At 40.1% G+C, this 15,272-nt stretch overlaps 1 protein-coding gene and 1 long non-coding RNA gene across 3 annotated transcripts in view; one reads left to right on the top strand and one right to left on the bottom strand.

The window, feature by feature from the left end:
* The window catches only part of SOCS5 (suppressor of cytokine signaling 5), a 98,454-nt gene that overhangs the window by 70,322 nt on the left and 12,860 nt on the right, over positions 1–15,272 (bottom strand). The window lies entirely within an intron of this gene.
* Positions 11,422–13,569, top strand: LOC122441645. The gene is made up of 3 exons (XR_006269413.1): positions 11,422–11,667; positions 12,352–12,406; positions 13,114–13,569. It is a non-coding gene; the product is annotated as an uncharacterized LOC122441645 (long non-coding RNA).

Raw genomic sequence — 15,272 nt, 5'->3', positions numbered from 1 at the left:
GGAGGGGTGTCTCCCACTTTTTGCTTGCAGTTTGAATGGAAGGGCCCCCGCCCTAGAAATGGCTAAAAGGATAAAAACATAGTTGAGGCAATCTGACTCCACCAGGACAGGCCATCTGAACTTATAGAAGCCTTGTCATTCACAAATTTACCGGCCACTTTTGTGTTAGACATACCCATGGTCGTATCACAACACCTCCAAACAAAACAAGCTTGACTATGAGACCCTGTCTAGCTCTCAGTCGTATTTCAATTCGTGCTTCCAGTACAGACTAAATTATGTTCCTTACTAATCCACTGAAAGTGCCCCTCTCAAGGCCACCAGTGACATCCATATGATCGAGTTCAAGGGTCGCTTGTATAAGGTGATCTCTTTTGCGGTAGTTTCTAAGGTCTCCCCTCACTCCAGTTTCCCTGAGACCATAAACTCTCAGATTGTATTTCTTTTCAGTTAACCTTGCTAATTCAATCGTGTTGGCTTTTGAAGAGAATCCCAGGATCTAATCCTTAGTCCTCTCCTCAGTAGGTACAGAGTTATTCTGCTGCACACTAAGGTGGTCTAACCATTCTGATGACTGAGTGTACCTTTAATGAGGTTCCAATCTGCCTGTCTTAGTGCTTTTGGATATTTCCACTTACATCTAATCTTGACACATCCAAATCGGAACTGAAATACCCTAAGAAGTCCACAAAACCTGTTCCTCCCCGTCTGTTATCTTCTTTGATAACATCACCATTCATTCACTTAACCAAACCAGAACCTGGGAGCAATCCTCCAGGCTACTCCCTCCTTGCTGTAACACTTCTGTACCTCTTTGAGCTTTGTCCTGTTGATTATCTTTTCTAATTGCTCTTTCCTCTCAATTTCAACAGCCATTGCCTCACCGGGCCGTTTATTCATTAGCCCAGTATTTACTAAGCATTATACAATGTGCCAGGCACTGTTTGAGGTGCTTAGGATATAGTGGTGAACAAAATTGACAAAGTTCCTGAATAGGGCGAAATAAAGCATATATGAGTAAAGTAGCAAATTAATAATTCAGGGGGTAATAGATACTATAAAGATCTCCCACCAAAAAACAGAGAAACATGCAAGAACCTCCTGAAGTTGTTGCCCAGCTCTTCACCTCAGTCTCCCCCTCCATCCACCCCCCCCCCTCAGCCTCCCCACCCTGCTTAGTATCTTCTCATCCTTCCTTCTTGTTCTCCAAGAAAAGATGGCCCTGATTGTTTCATCCGGAGCAGTTTTATGTCCTTTCATCTGTGAGGACTTCCCTCTATCTTTTGGTTAGGGCTGCCTTAATACCAATCCCCCAGCTAGGAGATAAGCTACTTTGAGGGCAGGGGTCACACCTTATACATCTTTGGGCCTTCACAGTGTTTTGGCTCAGAATAGGACTCACAAAATGCATATTGAAATGAACTGGTGAAATCTCCTGACCCCTGAAGCAGGCTCCATAAAAGCATCTTGAGCCCAATCAGAATGGTAGGTCAGTAAGCTCATCTATTAGAGGGTAGAGGCTGGGATGCCTCCTGGCAGGGGGCAGAGTAATAAATGAATGAGATTACCTCTGTTGGTTGCTTCCAGGCCTGGGATTCCATGATGCTGTATCCCATGTGGGGCAGGAGTTGCATCATAAACACTACTTTACTTGACAGTGCCAAGTACACGTGGGCAATTTAAAAGTACTCTTTGTTTCTGATGAGGAGCTTCAAACCCAGAGCACTCTGGGTAAATTGCCAGGAGAGGCTCTGCAGGAGAAGGGTTGCAGTTGCCACTTGACTCTATTTCCAGGCCCTTGGGTGTTGCACCCCAACAGGGAGTGAGACGTTGCCAGTTCCGTCATAGTCATTGTAATTAAACCCAAGTTCTGGCAAAGGGCAGTGCATAATTATGAAGTACTATTATGGTTTTTATCATTATTAGGCACCCAGCTGCCCAGCCCAGAAAACCACAGTAGTAAAACACGGAGAAGCCAAGCTCCTCTCCCAGCTGGCATGAATCAATACCAGGTGTATTGGCACACAGTCCTGCAGCTCATCAAGATGAAACCTTCTGTCCCCTCTTCTTGGCAAGATAAAATTTTAAATGAATGAAAAGAGGAAATGTAAAGAAAGACCTTTGCCACCTCCTCTAAATGGAGTTCCATTTTCTCCACGTCCCCAGAATGATCTCTTCTCATCTACATATTTATTGTGTAAATCTTTTTCAACTTTATCCTTGACCTGCCAGCTTTCTAAGCATCATTCACCCATGTCTCTGGAGGATATATTAGAGTGGGAGTGCAGAATGCAGAAAAGAGTGCTTTTACTTTCAAGAAACTTATAATACAGACTAAATAATTCAGAAAGTATAGTCAGACTTGACAAGGCATCTGCCTTTTATTGAGCGCCTACTCAATGCCCTACTTGGCATTTTCACATATGCTAACTGACTTGATCCATACCACCCTGCAAGGTGTCTCTTATAATCCTTGTTTTCTTCAAGGTCTCAAAGACTTAGTGACAGAACTGCGATTCCAACATAAATGTACAAATTTGGTTACTGTATATTCATGGTAGATGTGTTCACACTGGGTGGTGAATACAGGTATCAGACTCCTCCTCCTCCTGTCAAATTAAACATGGTTTTTTGAACAAAGTAGATTTTAAGCTGAACATTGAAAGAACAATTCAGAAGTGATGCTGAGGGAATGGTGCCAAACAAGGAGGCCAAATTGGCCATAAGCCTGAAATCAATCAATATGGAAAGATTTCTTGTTCAGCAGTGAGTCATATTGTATTCTTCAAGTACCTTTATTATCTCAGCTCTTCCAAATGGGGAAGTCAACCCAGGTGGTACAAGGGTGGGCTGAGGATGAAAGAGGGTGGTTTGGGGAGGGAATAAGTTTTTGAATGGAGGACTCCCAAACGGCCCATAAACTGGCACCTCAGGCACTGGCTTCTGGAACCAATGAAACCATGGCAGCTTTCCTTGCTGCCTATCAGTTGTTTTTAACTGATGTGTATAGAACAGTTTCTTATTCTCTTCTTTCTTATAAAACAACAGTTTTAAAAAACAATTTAGCAGTATGTTATACAAGGCAGTTCACTTTTATTTTTAGCAGTTTTTTTTTTAAGGAATTCAAGATTATATAAAATGAACCCATTTAAAGTGCACCATTTGATTTGTTTTGAGACATGTATACCCTTGTAATCACTGTCATAATCATGAAATAGAACATTTACTTCATCCCCAAAAGTTCCCTTGTGCCCCTTTCACAGCAGAAATTTTAATACAACTTATATTTTGAATACTCCAAAATCTAGTCTCTAACTTCAACCTTGCTTTCAAATTCTAGACCCATATTTATAGCCATCTACTTGACAGAGCTGGGCTTCCAAGGTGACACTAGTGGTAAAAGAAACTACCTGCCAATGCAGGAGCCAGCGTGAATTCGATCCCTGGATTGGGAAACTACCCTAGAGGAGAGCATGGCAACCCACTCCAATATTCTTTTCCTGGAGAATCCCATAGACAGAGGAGGCCAGCAGGCTCCTCAAACCAAATAGGACTAAAAGCTTTATCTTAGCTACAAGAAAACCACCATCTCCTCCAATTCCCTTTTCAAATCATTTTTCTGCATTCTTCAATTCTGCTGAAGAAGTCGTCATCCACTGAGTCATATAAGCAAGAAAATTAAAAAAAAATAATAATCTTCATTCTTCCCTCTCTTCAACCTCCCAAAAAAGGGATTCTATTTCACACAAACATTTTGTAATCAGTCCTTTCCATTTCTAATACCATCATTCAGATACAGCTTGCTCACACGATCACTATAAAAAAAAACCTCCTAACTAGATTCTTCATGATCGAATTCATCCACCAATCTGCCACTCTAATTCTCTTTTGAAAACCCAGAGCTGACTGTTGCAAACCTCTGCATTCAGAGACTGCCGAACTGCATACAAAGTAGCACTGAAAATCTTTCACAGTATGGCCCCAACCTCCCCTCCTGGATTCCTCTGCTCCCTGCCACATAAAGCGTGCTATACATTTTCATCTTTCTGTGCTTTGTATCAGATTTCTGTCTGAAATGTGCTTCTTCCTCCACCTGGAAACTCCTCCACCTTTCATAGCCCCACTTATATGACTTTCCTCAATAAAGCCTTCCTAGACCTCTCCAGATAAAAATAGTCATTCCATCTGTTACACTTGACCTCCCATAGCATGCTGCACATATATTTATCACACTGAACAGACACAGTGATGAATTAGAACAGGAGATCACTGTGGACGGTGACTGAAGCCATGAAATTAAAAGATGCTTGCTCCTTCAAAGGAAGGCTATGACAAACCTAGACATATTAAAAAGCAGAGACATCACTTGGCCAACAAAGGTCCATACAGTCAAAGCTGTGGTTTTTCTTGTATTTGTATACGGATGTGAGAGTTGGACCATAAAGAAAGCTAAGTGCCAAAGAATGAATGCTTTTGAATTGTAGTGCTGGATAAGACTCTTGAGAGTCTTTTGGACTGCAGGGAGATCAAACCAGTCAATCCTAAAGGAAATCAACCCTCCATGTTCATTGGAAGGATTGATGTTGAAACTGAAGCTCCAATATTTTGGCCACCTGATGTGAATAGTTGATTCATTGGAAAAGACTCTGATGCTAGGAGAGATTGAAAGTAAAAGGAGAAGTGGGCAGCAGAGGATGAGATGGTTGGATGGCATCACCCACTCAATGAACATGAATTTATTTGAGCAAACTCTGGGAGATAGTGGAGGACAGAGGAGTCTGGCATGCTGCAGTCCATGGGGTCACAAAGAGTTGGACATGACTTAGCAAGTGAACACTGAACAACAACAAAAGAACGGGAAAGCTGAGTCAGAAGATCTGGATCTAACTTAAAAATCTCATTCACCACTTGCTGCACCGTCTAGGGCAAGTCACATAACCTCTCTGAATCTTGGTTATTTAACTACAAAACTGAGATAACACTTTTAATAATACCCCCACAAAAGACTGTTCTGGTGATTAAATGAGCTAAGTATAATTATAAATGTGAATGTATCTTGCACTATACAGATTATTAGAGACTATAACGACAAAGCTATATCTTCTGCTGGGCTTCTCTGGTAGCTCAGATGGTAAAGAATCCGCCTGCAATGTGGGAGACCTGGGTTCAGTCCCTGGGTTGGGAAGACCCCCTGAAGGAGGGCATGGCAACCCACTCCAGTATTCTTGCCTGGAGAATCCCCATAGACAGAGGAGCCTGGTGGACTACAGTCCATGGGGTAGCAAAGAGTTGGACACTACTGAGCAACTAAGATATTTAAAATGTCTTCTGCTAGATTTTGAGCTCCTTGAGTGCAAAATCAACATCTGGCCATCTTTATATTCCTTCTACTTAACTTAGTGCTCGAGCTGCCTGTCGCCTAGATTGGTTTATGACATGTTACTATTTCTTCTATTAATAGAACCATATTCTCTTCATTTATTCTCTTAGCCTACTTTGTACAATATAAAAGCAAATCATGACACTTAATTTCTTTTTTTGTTGTATCCATCTCTTTGAGACCCCATGGACTGTAGCCTGTCAGGTTCCTCTGTCCATGGAATTTTCCAAGCAAGAATACTGGAGTGGGTGGCTACTTTCTACTCCAGGGGATCTTCCTGACCCAGGAATCAAACCCATGTCACCTGCATTGACAGGCAGATTCTTTACCACTAGCAACACCTGGAAAGCCCTTTATAATTGTTTATTGCCTTTGTAATTAAATAGTTTCATCAAAAGGTCTCTGAGGAAATAAACTATATAGTCTATCCCTGATTAATTTTAAAAGTCTTTATCTTTATTCAACAAAAACTTTTCAGAGCCACTGAATGATATTTAATCTATATAGTTAAAGGTTCTACAGAAAGAGCATGGGGAGTTGGTACTGACGTAACTGGAGTGGTCATAAAAAGCCTCTCTGAGAAAGTGGCCTTTGAGCATCAATAATGAGAAGGAGCTGCTGCTGCTGCTCTAAGTCGCCTCAGTCATGTCCGACTCTGTGTGACCCCTTAGACGGCAGCCCACCAGACTCCGCCGTCCCTGGAATTCTCCAGGCAAGAACGCTGGAGTGGGCTGCCATTTCCTTTTCCAATGCATGAAAGTGAAAAGTGAAAGTGAGGTCGCTCAGTCATGTCCGACTCTTCGAGACCCCATGGACTGCAGCCTACCAGGCTCCTCTGCCCATGCGATTTTCCAGGCAAGAGTACTGGAGTGGGTTGCCATTGCCTTCTCCGAATGAGAAGGAGACAGTCCTACAGAAAGAAGGAGGAATAGCCTTCCAGGCAGAGGGAAGAGCACAGACGATACCCTGAGACAGGGGAAGGCAAAGTCTCTGTGAGGAACTGAAGGTTAGCTGATACGGTGTGGAGGGAGGGAGGGGAGGTGGTAGGAGGTGAAGTCAAAGAAGCAGACAGAGCTTGGACTGGCAGAGACTTTAAATCATATTCTAATCATAATAGAAACTACTGGAGGATTATAAGCAGGAGTATGGTATGATCTGATTGGTTTTTTAAAAAATAGCCCTAACTACATATGAAGAATGTGTTCCAGGGGAGTTGGGAGTGAGGATCCAAAGGCAGACTAGTTATTTCTGTCCAGAACAGAGATGCTGATCTTGATTAGGGTGGTAGTGCTGAAGATGGTGAAGGGTAGTAGTTTGGGGGTATGTTTGGCAGATAGAACTGATGAGTCTAACTGATGGATTTAATGACAGCAAGTGAGGGAAAGATGCTAAAAGATGACTCTTAGGATTAGGAGCTAAGCAGGCAGATAGAAGTTCAGCTTACTGAATTTACACAGTGCCTATGGAGGTGCTGCGCTAGGCTCTGAGACTACAAAGCCCATTGAGTAAGAAACGTACTTGTCCTCAAACAACCCAGGCTAGTGGGGAGGACTGCCTCTACCAATAGAATTACCCTGGTAATTTCTGTTGGTAACTTTTCTGTTGGTGGCATCTTCTGAGATCTTGGATTTTTTTTTTTTTTTTTTTCTTGAGAGAAGAGAAAAGAAGGATATGGAAAAAGAACCACAAGGTTAAGATACTGGACAGAAGCAAGGTGCTCTGCTAACAGGAATGGGAGTCTCTGTGGTCTGAGCTTCTGCTGTTTCCACCTACTCATACCTGACCAACAGAATACCTATGGTTGAGGATGAATTCAGATTTCTTTTTCTTTTTATTGTAAGTATAACTTTCATGAAATTACTGTATGACTCCTGAATGAGTTCTCTCAAGCTTTTTTCTTTCTGGTATTTATTTAATTTTTAATATTTGACCAGTTGATACGTTCAGATGTTTCAGAAATCAAAACAGGACTTCCCTGGTGGACCAGTGGTTGAGAATCCGCCTGCCGATGCAGGGGACATAGGTTTGATCCCTGTCTAGGAAGATTCCCACGTGCCATGGAGCAACTAAGCCTGTGCACCACAACTGCTGAGCCCACACTGTAGAGCCTGTGCTCTGCAACAAGGGAAGCCACAGCAATGAGAAGCCTGGGCACCGCAACTAGAGAGTAGCCCCTAGAAGGTCTGTGCACGGCAACAAAGACCCATGCAGACAAAAATAAATACATAAATAAATAAACGTAAAAAAAATTTCCATCAGAAATTTTAAAAAAGATCAAAACAAAATAAAAAGGTGTATGGTGAAAATTCTCCCTCCCACCCTGCTTTTTCCACCCCTTCTTCATGCCCACCCACCCTCATAGGTAGAGATAGTTACTTATATTGGATTTTCCATGTGTCCTGATTTTCATGCACATGTAAGCAGTTCTTTTCTTCCCTGCTTACACAAAAGGTGGCATATTATATCTCCTGAACTGTGTATTGCTTTTCCTGTTGACAATGTCTCTTCGAGCTCTTTCATATCAGTACTGAGAGAGCTTCCTTATTCTTTTTAACAGCTGCATAACATTACACTACAGTTTATTTAACCATTCCCCTATCGATGAACACTTGAGCTGTTTACAGTCTTTGCTATTTATTATAAACAATGCTGAGATGAATAACCCAACACATATGTCTGCAGGTATATCTTTAGGATAAATCCCCAGAAGTCTCCCAAACACTTTAACGAAATCTTCCAAAGGAATATTCTAAGGTGGCATGACTAGGTTTCCAAAGTAGAACATCAACTTTCAAAGGATTAGCTCTCACGTTCTATTAAAAATAATTCCTCATTCTTTGGTCTGCAAATTATAGCTTTTATCATTTCCTAATAATTTAAAAAAAAAAAACTTCTGCAATGAGCATTTACTGGTATTTCATCATGTTTAACTATTTTTTAAAATGATCTATTTACTTATTTATTTTTGGCTGGGCTGTGTCTTTGTTGCTGCAAGCCTGCTTTCTCTAGTTGCAGTGTGTAGTCTTCTCTTATTGCTCAGCACGGGCTCCAGGGCACCTGGGCTTCAGTAGTTATGGTGCATGGGCTCCGTTGCCCTGTGGCATGTGGAATCTTCCTGGATCAGAGATCTAACCCATGTCCCCTGTATTGGCAGACAGATTCTCAACCACTAGACCACCAGGGAAGTCCAGAAAATTTTAAAATATTTAATCTGCTTCTCCTATAACCAGTAATGGCTGGCGTACTTTTAAAAAGAAGAAAAGAAAGAATAATATTCAGCTTGATTCTGTGCCAGTTAATAAATTGCAAGCTCTAGAAAATACTTGAGTTTTCTTAATTCAACATATGGAAGCATCTTTTGAATGAAGACTATGATGGGATTAATGGGCTTGGAGTTGAGAGCTTATAAGGAATAGACTGCCCCAAACAGCTCTAGTGCTACCCTAGCCCCAGGTTCAAATATCCTTCAGCCATTTTTTTTTTTTAATTAGCATCCCTTTGCATTTGTCTCTGTAATTCTTCAGTTTCCCATGGTTGCTTTTGGAAAATAGGTTTAAGGGCCTGGTAAAATGGATAGACTTTGGTAAATGTGCTTTATAACTGAGCCTTGTAAAGTGAGCATACTGTCTTTATGTTAGGCACCTCCCTCCATACTTTTTTTATTATTAGATTCCAGATACATGAGACCAGGATGGAAAAATCCTAGGGTACTTAATTTACATGAAATATTTAGAACTATTTAGGGCATCATCAACTCAATGGACATGAGTTTGAGCTAACTCCAGGAGATAGTGAAGGACAGGGAAGCCTGGCATGCTGCAGTCCATGTGGTTGCAGAGAGTCAGACACACTTAGTGACTGAACAACAAATTTAGGAGAACATACAGATGTAGAAATATGTACAAGTAACATGGCAGTGAAAGCTGCCATTTAAGAAATATATGTAAATATCGTAACAAGCTAGCCTAGCCATATTACTATCACTATTAGAAAATAAAATTTTCTTTCCACATAGGACTTCTCTTTGGTTCCATTTCATGTATGGGGAGGTTTGTTTGTTTGTTTCAATTATAGAATGAAAGTATTTAAAAACAAACTATGAGTTGACAATTTCAACAAATAGCCACCTATAAAGCTTTCCTTAGCTCTAAAGTTCTCTTCCTCAGAAACTGCAAAATCTACAAATCATGAAGCTAGAACTGCCCAGTATCTTTGAAGAGTATCTACTCGTAGCTCTAATTGAAACTACCTTCAATTTTTAAAATGTCTCACATGAGGATTCTATAGTCTCTCCTTTGGCCATTATCTTTTTCTTTTTTTAAAATGGAATCCACTTCTTTTTTTGTTTTAAATTAATTAAATTTAAATTCCTTCTCATATATTTTGGTTTCTGTACTTGCAATATTTATCCTTCAAGTTTTCATTAAGCACTAATTCTTCTATGTAAACATTAGGAAATGTGAGTTATACATTCTCCTTTTTTTCTCTTCAGCTGGTAAGACTTGGATTCTAGAAGATATCCAGAATTCCTTCTTAAGTGAGGGATAATACTCAGTAAATTTATTTGTGCGTCTGGTTCCTGCGTGTTTGTGGAGAACATCAGTTCTACTCACCACACTCTTAATTTTGTTCTGTGGACTCTGGTCCTCCCTCCTCTCAGGGCTTGGTGAGAATAGTGATGTCTCCACCACCATGCTGTGGGGTGACACATGTGACCTTGGTCTAGGTCATCTAGTATATCCTACTCCCCTGGTCACAGTGATCCTTTCTAGATCTGCTAGAAAATTTGGTCCTGGATTTGAACCTAGGGGTAAGTAGCAGCTTGCATCCGTATTGGGTACAGAAGGTGAGAGCTTGTCCAAGAATGAAGCCCAGATGGAAGATGCTGAGCTGAGAAATGGAGAGAGAGAAAGCAAGTCCTAGGTCATATTGTTTGAGGCCTGGATCAAGCTTCACCTGCACCAGATACTCTAAATTATCCAGTTACATGGGTCAATAAATTTACCTTTTGATTCAGCTACTTTGGGTTATGTTTTTTCAACTTTGGCGAGCAAAGGATTTTTGATTAATGTAACATCTTCAAACAAAATTTGGCAAATTAAACTCATGTTGTGCCCATGGTTTGCCAAATTTTGTGATTTCCCCAGCTAATTCCCAGACTCCTTTCTTCTCACATCTAGAGTGACTTAAGCCTTGCAGCAAACCCATCTAAACACCAAACCTGAGTCTTCTTTCCCTTCCCTGAAAGACTCCTCCAGTTCTATGCTTAAACCCAGCTCACTGGGGAAGTTAAAGAAGGAAGGGAACAGATGGCAACCTGATTCATATTCCTCTTATAGGAATTAAGCCAATTGCTTTTAGGGGTCAGTTCCAGTTCAGTTTCAGCAGTGAATGAGAGTTGTTTGAATCCATTTCTTCTTTAGGCCTGTAATCATCTGCAGTAATCCAAAGTCCTTCACTGGGGAAAATATTTGAGGGAGTTAAAAGTTTGTTCCAGTTTGAGGGAACCATGTAATGTAGAATCAAGTTGCACCTGTCTTCTTAGGCCTTTTGTGCTAATAGGGGCAGTATATGGGCAGGATAGGGAGGTGATTACTAATATACTTAATACAAAAATAATCAGCCTAGACTGCATCCATAATAAGCTGTGTCATAAAATCTACTCTTTGGGTTTGCTTTTAATAATTCTAATCCACATGAGAGTATACTTTGAAACATCAGACTGTATCCACCAAATGACTAAAAGATAGGTTAAGACAAACTTTTAAAATTTTTGCCTCTTTTAGAGGAGCAGGTGCCTTATAGTTGAAACACTTATGGCCTGTGTTTGAAAATTATTTCTAATTAAAGTGATAGACTTAGTGAACAATTTGGGGACATGATTATCCTCTAGAAAGTAAAAATCTAGGTTCAGAATATCAACTGGACCTTTGTATATATATAATATAAGCAATATTATATTAATAATATATAATATAAAAATGTTATATATAATATAAATAATTACAAGGCACTTAAAGAATGCTCAGCTTGTTCCAGGATATTTTTTTGTTAGTGGGTGGTGTACAAACAAGAGATAGAATGACAGATGCCATCTATATGTTTTACAAAAACACCTCTTGCTTGTGCATGTGTAAGCAGAGTCAGGTTTGACAAAATGCAAAGAGATGTCTTACAGATGGCGCATGTGAGGAGGACAGGTCTTCTCAAGCTGATGAGGCTGTAAAAGCAGTTGTCATGAGTATGTGCAAGTCTGCCACACCTGTTCTTCAAGGAAATTCCCACTGGTAAATATGAATCTTCAGAATCAGAGACCAAGGCTAGCTGAGCTTAGTTCAGTTTCCCATTAGTTCAAGAGAGACTATGACCACCAAAATGGCTTTTTGTGAGTCTTTCTGAGACTTTTCTATTTCCCTTGACTCTGTTATTTGTGGTTAAAATTTAAGATTAAAATCCTCTTACTTGGTCCTTGAAGAAATAACCATGATTAATCTTATAGCATTAAATTCATTGGTGATGTGTTTTGAAGGGAATAAACTCCCGCAAAAATAAACTGCAAAAAGGCTTGGATATACAGAATTTCGATGCTTCAAATGATGTAATTTTCTATAATATTTAGCCTGCCATTTTTAGTTTGGTATTTGTATAATAGGAGATTTCGAAGAAAAAGCTAAAGAGAGGCTAATTTGCTTGGTACTGCTTCTGTTCTTTTGTTCTTTTAGAATCTAAAATTAACCAACATCTGCAGTGTCAACAGGGACTCCATATGGCATTCAAGTTTGTACTTTTCCTAAATAATGCATTTGAAGCAATGTAATCGGAGAGGAATTCTGAGGTGATAATGAATAGACTGCCTTATATTGTATAGCACTGGATAGTTTCAAAATGATTTAACAACTAGGACTTTATTTGATCTTCACAACAATGTTAAGAGGCAACGAGATCAGGTATTTCTTATTCTTGTCAAACAGATGAGAAGACAGAAGTCCAAAATATGGAAGAGAGATGACCACAGTCACAAATCCGGTGAGTAGCAGAGTGAGAACGAGACCCTGGCCATACTCTAATCTCATGCCCTTTCACCAAATTACTAGGATCAAGTTTTTAACTCAAGTTAAAATAGCATGTTTTCAAAATACTAGATTCCTCAAACAACTCTGTAGGGAAATGGAAAGGACTCAGTGCCAGAAATAAATAATAAACATGCAGGTTTAGTTTCCTGGAGTTTAATGGACTTCATTCGCTCAATTAAGTTCACAGAGGACTTCCACTAAAGTTCATCTAGTTACTCTTGTGAGTTCCTATTTTACCTACCAAAAAAAAGTTTTTACCAAAATGTTTTTTCTTCTGTGAAATCACACCTCATAAATCTTTATGTCATATCTAGAAAATTCAAAAGCTTTCCAGTTAGATGTTGCAACTAAGAGTGTTTTCCTCCCAGTAATAAGTTATAATTTACCTCTACCTGAGTTTTGAAACATTTTTTCTCAAGCCAAATTCCTGTAAATGTCCACAGAGTAACAATCATTCAGGATTTCTAGGACAAGAAAGAAAATAGTTTAAAGTCAAAGAATGTATTATCTTGTGACCGATACGCAGGCATAAATTTCAAAGAACCCTATTTTTGAAAGCATAAGTAACGTTATTGCTAATCCACTTTACAGAAATTTCTAGCTATGTAATACTACTATTTCTACTTTTTTTTTTTTTTCTATTTCTACTTTTAAATGAAGAGAAATTCAGTTGCTTCCATTTCTTTAAAGTTGGAGACTTAAAAATTATGGCGTTCTTGAAGCGGAACACTGTGAGTTATATCAAAAAAGGTACTGGCGTTCATAAACACTGACAGGCAGATGGATTTCCAACAAGTGGAAACACAGAGCTACACTGGCAAAAAGCAGCAGCCAGCAAGCATTTTAATAGTGATTTGGCTCATCTGTGCTCGTTCTGACTCCACAGAAGTTCATCTTTAGGAAGCACCTTCTACCAAATGGAAAGCTGGCAAGAAGTAATGCTTGAGATTGCTGACACTGAAACAACCAGAGCGTACTTAAAATTGAAAAAACATTTCCCCCTATTATTTGTTTGGATATATCTCAAAGAACCCTAAACAGAAAAGCAATATTTAAATTTGATTTTGTCCAAAACATTCTTGCAACTCTAATACCCTACCTACTCTGTGTCCAGGATTGGTGGAAATACACTAAGCATTTTTGAAAAGATTATCTAACCCAAGTAGAGGAATGTTATCTTTCCATGAATGAGCAAATTTAGATATGGGAGTGATGAAAAAGAGAAACTGAGAGAGACAAAGGGGATGACTGGGAGTGTGCTTCACTAGAAAAAAGTAATTGGGAGGAATTGGGTGGAGTTGGAGAATTTGGGTAGAAAAGCTTTCAGAGAGGGGAGGTTTAAATCATTTGACTAGGCAATAACTCTATCTGGCTAATAATGAGCATCTGTAAAGAAAGAGCCAAGGGTGATAGAAAGGAATGACTATGGTGGTACCATTTGGTGGTAATCTGACTGCAGAGAGACAGTGAATGCAGAGATGGGAACAAGGTAACAAAAGAAAGGGAAGTGCCCAAGATGCCATAAGAACCTAGACTGCAGGGTTTTTTTTCTCCTTCGGTCAAATCTAGTTTTTTTCTTCCCTTTCCACCATCTCTACACCTCTGCCCCACACTGCAAGAAAAATCTGTGTTCACAGGCCCAAGTTTGTTTAGCTTAGTCCTCCTTCACCACTGAATGATTTGTGGAGACAGACTGGTAACCACTTTTTAGCAAGGACTTCAGCATTAATCAATCAGAATTAGAATGATATAACTTTGTTCCCAGTCAACCCAATTACAACCACAGACCTCTTTGAGCTACAGCGCAGTAATGTGGTGTCTTGGCGATTTGGCCACTGATTAATGGACTGGACAGAGAAGTGTTGGAAGGGCCAATGCAACTCCTGCAATAGTCCACTGCTTTTCTGCCAGATCGGCTTTAAAAAAAAAAAGCTGATCATATCAAACCATGTTAGCCAATACCTGTATTGTTTGCCTGAACTATAAAGCACAACCGTACATCTTGTTCTTTTGCAGTTCGTTATTAGAAGAAAATATAAAGAAGAATTAGACCATGCCTATAATATTCAAGATAACTAGACAAACGTGCATACTCCTACACTGCCCATTGGAACATGTCGTTTGCACACTGATATGGTAATGATCATTCTCAAAGTTAGATGCAGTATCACTCCCTCTTCCTCTCCCTGCCAAGATTCCGTGTCTCTCAGAGGCAGTGGGACAAGGACACGGTCTTGCCAGCTGATGCTAAGGAGGACCGAAGACTCAAGGACCAGCTGTACATAGAGCTCATTCACCTGTCTCTCACAAATCACCCAGTCCACACACATCATCGCCACAGGAGGAATCAGGTTCTCCAAGGTCATCCTAAGGATGACTGTGGAGGGTAGCTGGACCCATGGGATTTTGCCTTGTTTTCTCCACAGATAACTTTACAATGGCTTTTGGGGGCCTGTGCACTCTCAAGAAACTGATTCCTCCTGTGTGAAAATGTAGAGAGCCTGGAAGAATGGAACATATCATGACTGATCTCTGAATACCTCATCCTGGAGGGAGTTGTTCTTGCTCTCACAAATAATTCAGCGCTCAGTCGATCAACACATTTAAAGGAAGTTTCCAAACATGCCTGAAACTCTAGGTGCAGAGGCTTTAGTGCCAATTAACAAAGGCAGTTTAGACCAGAACAGAACAGAGGTAGGAAATCAGGAAAATGAAGAAGCAGTGTGATAGAGTAGAGACAGCCAGCTCTGTCAGCAACTAGCTGTATGCCTTTGGTGATTATGCCTGCACCTCAGTTTTCCTAGCTCTAAAACGAAAGG

The sequence above is a fragment of the Cervus canadensis genome, chromosome 5, assembly GCF_019320065.1.
Source record: "Cervus canadensis isolate Bull #8, Minnesota chromosome 5, ASM1932006v1, whole genome shotgun sequence".
In the NCBI taxonomy this organism is placed as follows: Eukaryota; Metazoa; Chordata; class Mammalia; order Artiodactyla; family Cervidae; genus Cervus; species Cervus canadensis.
The sequence above is the reverse complement of the archived record's forward strand: the minus strand, read 5'-3'. Positions and strand labels throughout refer to the sequence as shown.